The sequence below is a fragment of the Acipenser ruthenus genome, chromosome 20, assembly GCF_902713425.1.
Source record: "Acipenser ruthenus chromosome 20, fAciRut3.2 maternal haplotype, whole genome shotgun sequence".
NCBI classification, from domain to species: domain Eukaryota; kingdom Metazoa; phylum Chordata; class Actinopteri; order Acipenseriformes; family Acipenseridae; genus Acipenser; species Acipenser ruthenus.
Genome location: NC_081208.1, coordinates 32,352,498 through 32,363,327, shown reverse-complemented (window position 1 = coordinate 32,363,327; position 10,830 = coordinate 32,352,498).

The window sequence follows — 10,830 nt, the reverse complement described above, 5'->3', positions numbered from 1 at the left end:
CTGGGGCTGTAGCCACATTCATCATCACTACCCTTTAGGGAACTCCTCATTCCCCGGAATATTGTTCAACACCTGCTCTTAGACTGGGGGGTGGACATTTCAATTCAATCAATGTGGATCTTAATCCACCATGAGGAGAGTCAATGCATTCTGAGATAAGAATGCTGTTCCCTGCCATTCTAAATACTATCCACGGTGTTTGATGACATTTCCAAGTGTAAGTGTAACAAGAACAACAATAAATAACTTCCTGTGTTAACTGTTACTCAGTAGTACTGTTTGTGTGTCTAATAATGTGACAGAGAAAACTCATTTTTAACCCTTTTATTTTACTAACGGAATAAAGTGGATTTTTCTTTTTTTTTATCAGAGAATTGCATTTCTTTTATTGCGAAAAACTAGGATCCCTGATCATTACACTTGAAAGCACCAGTGATGATTGCATTTCTGTGACCTGAGGGTACAAAGATTTCTGATGCCTCAGCTCTGTAAAAGCTGATCTTCTGTCTTTGCCTGGACTTCCTGAGAGTGAATAAGAAGGAGACTGTCAGGGTGAAAGGGAGGTGGGGATTTACCGAGACAGATGTGGAAAAATGTAGGAAAATCATGAATAATAAAACAGCCATAAATTGTTCAATCCAGCGCAATGATTTATGAATTTACAGTACTGATAGTGCCTGCAAACTGTAAATATTCATGTGACAAGCACTAAGCTTTGTTTAATCGTGATTAATGATAATGCGCCCTGACTGACTCAGAACTGCCAAGCATTATTATATGCAGCTGCCTGAATGCAAATGTTAACTTGTGTTAGATTAGAAAGACAAACAGACCTCTTCACATATGGTCCTGGCCAGGGGCGGAGCTAGCTTTTCATGGGGGGGGGGGTCTTACTCTCTAGGGGCCCATTGTTAAAATGGTTGTCTTTATAATTTACTCGTGTTGTGATCATATATCGAAGCAGATGTAGCAGAAGTGCTGAATTACTGTATAGTGGAGTGCTGATGTGCACAAAGTAGACTTAAGATTATAACAACACTAAAATAAAAGCAGATCATCCACAATTGAGGTACTAGAATCCAGCAGATTGCTCAGGAATACCATTAATGTAAACAGTGAAGTGTTTATTGAAGAAAAATACAAGGAGACTGAAAAAAAAAAGGGTTTTCCTCACATTTCAGCTAGACTTTGGACTCCTACCCCTCTGCCGGGACAAGTTAAAAAATAGGTCTCCTAGGGGCCGAAGGTAGTCAAACTGTCTTTGTGTTGATGTGAGACTCCCTGCCATGCACACACTGTCATGACCATGAGAGGATCAGGTATTCAAACTGTCTTTGTGTTGATGTGATCTGGGTGTCTTATGTTCTTATGATTTCTGGTTGGAGTCAAGGGCCTCTGGCCTGTGCACAGGTCGGATTGACATCATCCACACTCAGTCTTTTTGACGTCAGTCTTTTCTCACGTGTCTGCCACCTGAAATTGCATTGGGTTGGATAATGTTGAAAAATGTCCGCATTTGCAGCATGGTCAGAGTGAAGCTGCACAGCTTTTCTAGCATGAACCAGCCCTTTTTATCTTTAAACTCTGTGTTCAAAAAATGTGTTCCTGGTAGTATTTTCTCCTCCGCGGGAAGTCTAAGTATCACCTCTTGAGGGAAATATCTCAGAATTTTTTTGTAGCTTTTTTTCGTTTGATTATAGCAGCTAAAAGTTAATTAGTCGTTCCAGGCTTTTTTATTTACAGCAATTAGCAGGAAAACTGGATTTAAAGGCAGCAAACACCTCCTTTTGAGGTATTATCTCTATAATTACCTCAAGCAGCTCTGAGTTCAGCCAGACCGAGGTTTCTGCAAATCCCAGACTCATTGATGCACCAACCAAGATATTAATGATGTTAGTCATTCCAGCACCAGAGCAGGCAGCAGGAGATGCAGCCACACTACCTAATTACGAGGTGATCAGCAGCCTCTGCATATTAATTAGATAGGAAGGTAATGAAGCCGCGGCGCTCTTTACACACATCTCACTGTGCTGAAGGGTCTGCTTTGCTAATTGGGCGTTTAGGAACTTTCTCTTGTCACTGTTACCCAGGTCTGCTTTGCCTGCACTCTGCCACTATGGCACCCCGCTCCTCTCCTTGTTCGTTTATCTAATGACTTTCACTCATTTAAGAGCTGCACACTGTGCCCAGGCTCATCTCTCTGCTGTCAGCGTAGAGAGGGGTTTTGTTAATTTAGTGCTTCGTTTTTGATGTCGATGAGTGATCTGTGGTGAAGTGAATCCACTAGACTGATCCCTGTCCGGCACTGACATGACCATTCATTACCCAGAGCTCCTCAGGCCTGGGCTTGTAGGAGGTAGAAGGGGGCGGATGGAAGCAATCTTCTCTGAACCCTAATAATTCCCCACACAGGGATTGAAAGTCTTGGTTCTGTGGTTCTTTTTAATAAACGAAGACTGGGTTTGACCTCCACACCCTGCTTCTCAGTCGCTGTGCTTTAGACTTAAGCGTTCTGTTCATTAGCTTGTGTTAAATAACAAACAAACCTTCCTGTGCTGTAGATTCCTGGCGCCTCCACTTCGTGTGGAAACACCTGGCTCTCCGACACAGACTTGATAACAGCTTGGACATCTAACAGCATGTATTCACACGTTTCCGGAGAGTTCCCAGTTAAGCCATGCGGGGCTGTATTGGTAGAAGCAGACATTGGTTTTCCCTCGCCTGGGTAATAAAACGAGATGAGGCGGTGCAGCCCATCACTGCTGGTCTGCTTCCTCCCCAGTGTGTTACAAAGCCTCCCATAGTGGATTTATACTCTGCAATCCTGACAGTACAAGCAAGCACTCTGTTAACCCTTTCACTGCAAAGCCAAGCAAGCACTCTGTTAACCCTTTCACTGCAAAGCCAATCTGTCTCATAGCGGGCCTGTTCTAGTTCGGTACTGCACCATCTATTTGTTTTTGTTAATAATGTATTTTTTGTGACTGACGTGCAACACTTTACTATTATTATTATTATTATTATTATTATTATTAAATTTAATTCGCCATGTTTCAGCCTAATTCTGATGTATTCTACTGTCCACTAAAGCCCTTGCTGGGGCCTCTTCACTCACTTAAAGCAGAAATATTCAGATTCAGATATTCAGATATACAACCTAACAATGCTATCCAGGCTCCACTGTCTTACTTCGTCAGTTGCCTTGGTTACCAGATACCTTCCAGTGCGTCTCATTCTTCTTATCTGTATAAAGGCAACATGTCCTTGTCCTCTGCACTTTTACACTGACAACACCAGCTGTGTTTCTGTGTGAAACTCCCCACTCCCCACGCTGTGTTTCTGTGTGAAACTCCCCACGCTGTGTTTCTGTGTGAAACTCCCCACGCTGTGTTTCTGTGTGAAACTCCCCACTCCCCACACTGTGTTTCTGTGTGAAACTCCCCACGCTGTGTTTCTGTGTGAAACTCCCCACTCCCCACACTGTGTTTCTGTGTGAAACTCCCCACTCCCCAAGCTGTGTTTCTGTGTGAAACTCCCCACTCCCCAAGCTGTGTTTCTGTGTGAAGCTCCACACTCCCCAAGCTGTGTTTCTGTGTGAAGCTCCACATTCCCCACACTGTGTTTCTGTGTGAAACTCCACACTCCCCAAGCTGTGTTTCTGTGTGAAACTCCCCACTCCCCAAGCTGTGTTTCTGTGTGAAACTCCCCACTCCCCAAGCTGTGTTTCTGTGTGAAGCTCCACATTCCCCACACTGTGTTTCTGTGTGAAACTCCACACTCCCCCTGTTGTATTTCTGTGTGAAGCTCCACACTCAGCTGTGTTTCTTTGTGAAGCTCCACACTCCCCATGCTGTGTTTCTGTGTGAAACTCCACACTCCCCCTGCTGTATTTCTGTGTGAAGCTCCACACTCAGCTGTGTTTCTGTGTGAAGCTCCACACTCCCCAAGCTGTGTTTCTGTGTGAAGCGCCACACTCCCCCTGCTGTATTTCTGTGTGAAGCTCCACACTCAGCTGTGTTTCTGTGTGAAGCTCCACACTCCCCAAGCTGTGTTTCTGTGTGAAGCGCCACACTCCCCACGCTGTGTTTCTGTGTGAAGCTCCACACTCCCCACGCTGAACACGGCCACATGATTATAGGATAACAAAGCATGTTAGTTAAGTGGATGATAATGTGTTATCTAATCTCATTCAAGTTCAACAGTCTTCTAACCAGAAGCCTGATAAATATCCAAGAAGGACAGGAGCAGAACGCATCGCTCAAAATTAAAAAAACAACACAGGGGATTTGAGCCAGCATTCTAGTTTAGGTTTGCGTGATTCCTTAGCTGTTCCTCCCAGTAACCACCCTCCACAATGTGCAGCAGCATCAAACAGGGCAGCAGTGACACTGATAGCTCTCCAGGAGGAGGCACTCTGAACATGCTCTTCAATTACCTTCACAGATTTAAGCACACGCGTTCAAGTCGGGTTTAATTGCAGATGCCCACCGGCAGAGCACAGAGAAGCTTGTAAACAGCAGAGTCAATGAAGCGCGTGTGACTGGAGGCCTCCTGTTGCAATTGTTCTCACTGAGCCCGGCCCTCACTCACCCAGGGACGTGGGGACTGACTGTGGTTCAGACAGACACCAAGCACCTTGTCATCAATCAAATACAAAAAACAACAAGTGTGAGAATCAATGCCTGGCTGGCTTGGTCAGCTCTCCCATGCCTAATCTATTGCACACACTCTCTCAGTTTAGTTCATGTTCTTGTCTTTGAGGCAGCTCAGCAGTGGAAATGAAACCCAAGATCAATAGCAGCCTCCTCCAACACTGTCCTTCCAGAGAGGCCTGGGTAATTCAGAGCCCCGATGGACTCGGTGATAGCAGCCTGGGTAATTCAGAGCCCTGATGAACTCGGTGATAGCAGCCTGGGTAATTCAGAGCCCTGATGAACTCGGTGATAGCAGCCTGGGTAATTCAGAGCCCCGATGGACTCGCTCAAAGCAGCCAGGGTAATTCAGAGCCCCGATGGACTCACTGATAGCAGCCTGGGTAATTCAGAGCCCCGATGGACTCACTGATAGCAGCCTGGGTAATTCAGAGCCCCGATGGACTCACTGATAGCAGCCTGGGTAATTCAGAGCCCTGATGGACTCGGTGATAGCAGCCTGGGTAATTCAGAGCCCTGATGGACTCGGTGATAGCAGCCTGGGTAATTCAGAGCCCCGATGGACTCACTGATAGCAGCCTGGGTAATTCAGAGCCCCGATGGACTCACTGATAGCAGCCTGGGTAATTCAGAGCCCTGATGAACTCGGTGATAGCAGCCTGGGTAATTCAGAGCCCCGATGGACTCACTGATAGCAGCCGGGGTAATTCAGAGCCCTGATGGACTCGCTCAAAGCAGCCAGGGTAATTCAGAGCCCCGATGGACTCACTGATAGCAGCCTGGGTAATTCAGAGCCCCGATGGACTCACTGATAGCAGCCTGGGTAATTCAGAGCCCCGATGGACTCACTGATAGCAGCCGGGGTAATTCAGAGCCCCGATGGACTCACTGATAGCAGCCTGGGTAATTCAGAACCCTGATGGACTCGGTGATAGCAGCCTGGGTAATTCAGAGCCCCGATGGACTCACTGATAGCAGCCGGGGTAATTCAGAGCCCCGATGGACTCACTGATAGCAGCCTGGGTAATTCAGAACCCTGATGGACTCGGTGATAGCAGCCTGGGTAATTCAGAGCCCTGATGGACTCGGTGATAGCAGCCTGGGTAATTCAGAGCCCCGATGGACTCACTGATAGCAGCCTGGGTAATTCAGAGCCCCGATGGACTCACTGATAGCAGCCAGGGTAATTCAGAGCCCTGATGAACTCGGTGATAGCAGCCTGGGTAATTCAGAACCCTGATGGACGCACTCAAAGCAGCCGGGGTAATTCAGAGCCCTGATGGACGCACTCAAAGCAGCCAGGATAATTCAGAGCCCCGATGGACTCACTGATAGCAGCCTGGGTAATTCAGAACCCTGATGGACTCACTCAAAGCAGTCGGGGTAATTCAGAGCCCTGATGGACGCACTCAAAGCAGCTGGGATAATTCAGAGCCCTGATGGACTCGCTCAAAGCAGCCGGGGCTTTAACATCACCCCTCACAACCCTGCTGATGAAATGATACCTGCTGTATGGAATTGTTAGGAGTGTTTGCCTTGGCTGGGTTCTGAGGGCTGACCCGGCCACATTCAAACTCATCGGGGGCGGTGAGGCAGATATAATGGGCAGATCTGGATGAGCCTGAGAGCAGCTGGTGTCACCAAGCTGCAGCCGCAGATGATACATATCAATGGTTATTGATTAACCTTTAAGACTTTGCTCCTGATTCAAATCTGATATTTATATTACAGTGATGATCGCATCAGGTATTGACCAGGGCACTTGAGAGATCTGCTTGAAAAGTTCTGTTTGACAAACACAAGAGGCATGGACTCAGCGTGCATTAAGCAGCCTCTCCCCAGCCCTCGTACCATGCTGGCCTGTGCAGAAGCAGATCCTAAAGGTATTTATTATGCATGAAACTACAGTATATGAATACAACTTACAAACCCTAACCATAGCCCTAACCCTAACCCTAACCATAACCATAGCCCTATTAATGCGTGTATAAACCGTGTTGGTACCATTCATTCTTTGAGTGATTTGTAGGTTTCGTTTATCAGCTTGACCTTTCTCGAGAAAAGTCATATTTTCTGTAAAAGCAGATACATAAGGACTGCCAGTTTAAAAGAGGAGGAGGGGGGGCATAGGGTAGAGGGGGGGCACGCAGGGTAGAGGGAGGGGGGACGCAGGGTAGAGGGAACCAGTGAAGGGAGTAGGTAAATCCTGAGAACACCCACCCTGTCCCTGAACTGCTTCTGGAAACCCATTGAAGACCACAACTCAAACACTGAAATGTTACAGCAAACACACTCCAGGCTGGAACGTCTCATTAAGAATGAAAAACTCATGACATTTAACTCCTGTACTAGGGAGAATAAAGAGAGAGAGAGAGAGGGAGAGAGAGAGCAAGAGAGAGAGAGAGAGACAGAGAGAAACAGAGAGAGACAGAGAGAGACAGAGACAGAGAGAGAGAGACAGAGAAAGAGAGAGAGAGAGAGAGACACAGAGACAGAGAGAGAGAGAGAGAGAGACACAGAGACAGAGATATATTTGATTTTTGCTTATCAACAATAATTTAAAAAACAAGACAAACAAATAAAAAAAAGCAGAGTGCTAAACTATAGTGCAGAGACCCTGATGAATCCTGTCTTAGAGTAAAACTGGTAGAGTAAGTCCTGGTATTGAACAAATTCAAAGACATTAACAGGATGACCTCTCTCCCTCCCTGAGGGTCCTTGCTTTCTCCTGCAGCAGATCAATGACAAAGACAAAACTTCAGCTGCTGCTTTGCTTCTTAAAGCCAGTGCCATTTCAACAGCGTCACGCAACTCAATATAATGCAGAATGTGAGTTATCCATCACAAATAAACATTTAGCTCAGTTCTGTTTCTTTCCCCCCACTAATTTGATTTCTTTAATATACTAACGCCCACCCTCGGAAACAGACGTCGTCTCATTATTTGTGTGAAAGACTGTGTGACTCAGCTTCAATCAAAGTCGCTTGTTCTTTCCCTGGGTTGGAGGCTGCCAGTCCTGTAGCAGCTAGCCTTTGGCAGATCGGTCTTGCCCTTATGTAAGTGACCTTTGGTATACTATAGTCGAAGGATAGCAGTACTAAACATAGGACAAATAATATTGACATTATTGTGTGATTAAGTGTGGGCATGCATGTCAAAATCACAGATAACTATCTGGTAAAGCATGGGAAACTGAAATTACAATGCAAATGGACTTTACGTTAAGGGTGATGGAATGAGTTCTAGTTCCACATCTGATACTGTCTGTATTGAGTCAAACATGTACCCAGTCTGCAATGCACACACATTGAGCTGGCAGTCCGATATCCTCCAGTAACTGTCCCAGTTAGAGGGGGCTGACACTGAAAGCTTAAACTCTTTTCAGAGTTTTATAAACTTTGTATTTCAGAAGCTTTTTAGTAACTTGGTATATTTCATATTATTCCATTGCAGTTTCTTAGAAGCAGCAAAATACTACTATTACTACTACTAATAATAATAATAATATTGAACCAATACCGACGCATGGTATTATTATTATTATTATTATTATTTATTTCTTAGCAGATGCCCTTATCCAGGGCGACTTACAATCGTAAGCAAATACATTTCAAGTGTTACAATACAAGTAATACAATAAGAGCAATCTGAATTCCTATCAGATTAACCTTTCCGGAGTGTGAATAGGTGGATTTGCTCTCAGCACTTGTGTGAGTCTCTAAGCCTCAGTAGACCTTGTCAGTGACGCAGTGGCATTGGGGCTGATCACTGAAGCTGACTAATTGGCTTTCCACACATTAGGCCTCGACTCTGCCTTGCTTTGGGTGACGCCGTCCCTGACCGCGTCTGCCACCAAGGTAGAAACTCCCTGGCAGAGGCCCAGTCCCATACGCGGGGCTTTCCATGACAAGACCAGAGAGCGGTCCAGTGAGAACCTCGACTCAGATTCATGACCCAACACTCGACCTGTGTGCACCTCTAACTGGCTCTGAGGGAGAATTGTGTTGGAAACATTTCACTAGCACATTTGAATTGCTATCTGAAAACTGGATTGAGTGGCTTAAAGGTCAGGGATGTTTGGAAATGGCCTAATTACCCATCATCAGGGCCCTGCAAGACTCGCTTGTCTCTGAAAGAGCTTGTTAGACTGGTAGAGCATGCCTGTGAAGGGACCCAGAATGACCCTCAGATATAATGACAGCAATCATTTCCAAAGCAGCTGTGGGGTAAATTAGTAGATCTTGTTTAATGACCTGCCTGCCAAAGCTTTGATATCTCAAATGCACAACCAGGAATACTCTTCTGGTATTAAGACATTATTGGAATAAAATGAACTCCAATCCTCGCATAGCCCCATGTGAACAACAGACTTGGCAATGACAGGAGTTTGGTAAACCTGGTTGTTCTTGATTGTTTCTGAAGAGTAGCTCACAAAGGAAACAATGATGGTTTTGTATGAAGATAATGCATTCCCTTTAATAACAAGGGTCCTGTCTGTTACATAAACACCCTACAGTAGGTGTGACCAGAATAGTGCTTGACTTCCTCAAATCAATCACTGCCTAACACTATCGTCTGAAGCACAGACTCAGAGTGCTTGACTGCCTCAAATCCATATCAATCACTGCCTAACACTATCGTCTGAAACACAGACTCAGAGTGCTTGACTGTCTCATATCAATCACTGCCTAACACTATTGTCTGAAACATAGACTCAGGCTCTGCTGACCAATGTAAAACACTACAGCAATATTAATATCGTTGAGCAGACAACAGAATATATGCACTATGAAGTAAGCCATTAATATCCTGGTAAGCGACACCTTTAGGGCAAAAGAATAAAAAAATTACAAAGCAATTACATGACTAAAGAAGGCTCCCTGTTGCCTACCTGTGAATAAGAATGCATTAAACTGAGAGCTACCAGCTAAAAAAAGCCAAACAAAAGAAATAGAGTCATTTGAATTCCCCCGCAGTGCACCATGGGAAGCAAATCATTCAGCTTCTAATTAGACTCCGTTGTGCCGCTGCTGGTACCGGGACAGGTGCGAGGTAGCCGCTCCGTCCCATCCTGCCTCGTAATCTTGAAATGTCTTTCTTCTCTGCGGGGCGGAGGCTCGCGACAGGCCAGATAGAATGTGCAATTAGGAAAAGGTCTGCTGGCATTGTGAGCCTGAGCAAGCGCTGCTCTCCCTCTCTAATGAGAAGATACTTCAAACCAGCAAGCAGGCAACGCAACGGCCCGCTGCTTCTTTCAGGGCCCCGCTTGTTTTTATCTAGCCATCTCCTTCCTGGACGAGTCGAGAGAAAAACAGCCTGAAACAAACACATCTGTATGAAATGAGGGGGAAACAAAGAAACATTAACAAAGAAACATTACTGCACAGATCCCAACTGCTTTTGTGTGTAAATGATTTGATGAGGTCATCTTATTTTGTTATTGTAAACTGAGGTTTCCATCAAAGCTGAAAATAATAAATAACCAAAAGGCCAAAAGACTAACCACTCGATTATTTGCTAACCTTTTTTTTTATTATTATTGGCCAAAGAAAATAACCCTAAAGATGACTGAATACCAGCGCTGAAGCCTGGATTGACTCTGTAACTGAGCTGACAAATCTGTTACAAATGGGTAAACCCTCTGTAAATATACTATAGTAATACAGGATTATAAAACCAGTAATAAACTAGGGTGTTCAAAAAGAAACATTTTAAAACACTTTCCACAAACAGCGTACAGTGATAAGATTGTAACAGGCCTCAATAATACATGTTTATAGATGCTTATTAATGCATCCTTAAAACAAAGTAGAAATCCCAATTATCCCTGCAGCTCCAGGATATTCATCCTGAAATAATGTGACGGGCCAGGAGTTCAGCAGCCTAGCAGGGCTGCTCCTCCAGCTCACTGCTTAGAAGCAGGTATGGAGGGGGGCATTGCAAAACACAGCAGGAACGGACATCACATAATCTGCACAGTACTCTTGCAGGTTTCCTGTGGTTATAATCTGCACAGTACTCTTGCAGGTTCCCCATGGTTATAATCTGCACAGTACTCTTGCAGGTTCCCCATGGTTATAATCTGCACAGTACTCTTGCAGGTTTCCCATGGTTATAATCTGTTCAGTTTACTGTGGTCCCCATGCTTTGCTTTGTTCTCACACTAAACACTGCACAG